Raw genomic sequence first — 1,028 nt, 5'->3', positions numbered from 1 at the left:
GGCCATTTTTTGGTTGCAGCCATCATTGTTGTTTGGCGGGTCCGGGCTGGGGATTCGAACCCACCATCTTAGGTATATGTGGCTGGCACCTTAGCCGCTTGAGCCACAGGCGCCGAGCCAGGAATAATTTTCATTAACAAAGTTTTAGGAGGATAGAAAAAATAATTATGTGCTAAGAAACCAGGAAAAACTACCATAAAAAATAAATGAAATCTTGATCTTGCCTCTGAAAGGGAAGAAAAAGAGGTGACAAGGCTAGACAAAAGACACAAATTTTGCTTGAAATGAGACAATGACAAAATCGGTTCATTTACAGCAAAGCAGAAAATGGAGATTCTTAGAAAATGAAGCTAGAGGCTGAGTGGAAGTCAAACTATGATGGATCTTAAAAGCCAAGAACAGCACCATTACCTTAATTTGCTCCTCACTGATACTAGGAGTGTTTTTCAGGAGATTCAGAAAAACTCCACCTGGTGTTCTTCTTCGGCTACCATTCTAAAAAAAGGAATAGAAAAATTAATCTGCATATACTCTTCCCATGAACAGTCAAGGTACAGAGGCACACCCAGGAGACAAAACAAACAGCAGAAGTGAAGTTCGGTCCCAACTCTGGTGAAACAGGTAATATGTTCTACAAATGGTGACTGTAAGAAACACTGTGATTAAAAGAATAATTATGACATCATATTTGGGGATGTGAAATTACCTACAATAAAGTTTTATTTGCTTTCAGTTTTTTCCCTCTAACATCAACCCATGTTCAGGCAGAACAGAAAATCTTTAAAAAAACTGAAGTGGCCAGGTACGGTGGCTCACATCTATAATCCTAGCACTTTGGGAGGCCACAGCAGGAGAACAGCCTGTGCCGGGGAATTCAAAACCAGCCTGAGCAAAAGGGAGACCCTGTCTCTAAAAATGGCCGGGCATTGTGGCGAGTGTCTGCAGTCCCAGCTACTTGGGATGCTGAAGATTGAGAATTGCTTAAGCCTGAGACTGAGGTTGCTGTGAGCTGTGATGCCACAGCACTC

General features: G+C 42.0%; 1 long non-coding RNA gene across 1 annotated transcript in view; it reads right to left on the bottom strand.

Annotated features, from left to right (window-relative positions):
- The window catches only part of LOC105888426, a 6,820-nt gene extending 6,300 nt beyond the window's left edge, over positions 1-520 (bottom strand). The window contains exon 1 of the long non-coding RNA XR_001161879.2: positions 412-520. This is a non-coding gene — a long non-coding RNA (uncharacterized LOC105888426). The remainder of the gene's footprint in view (positions 1-411) is intronic.
- Between the last annotated feature and the right edge of the window lie 508 nt (positions 521-1,028).

This window comes from Otolemur garnettii, unplaced genomic scaffold (assembly GCF_000181295.1).
Source record: "Otolemur garnettii isolate 467f Iridium unplaced genomic scaffold, OtoGar3 scaffold00756, whole genome shotgun sequence".
NCBI classification, from domain to species: Eukaryota; Metazoa; Chordata; class Mammalia; order Primates; family Galagidae; genus Otolemur; species Otolemur garnettii.
This window is presented reverse-complemented; position numbering and strand designations above follow the sequence as displayed.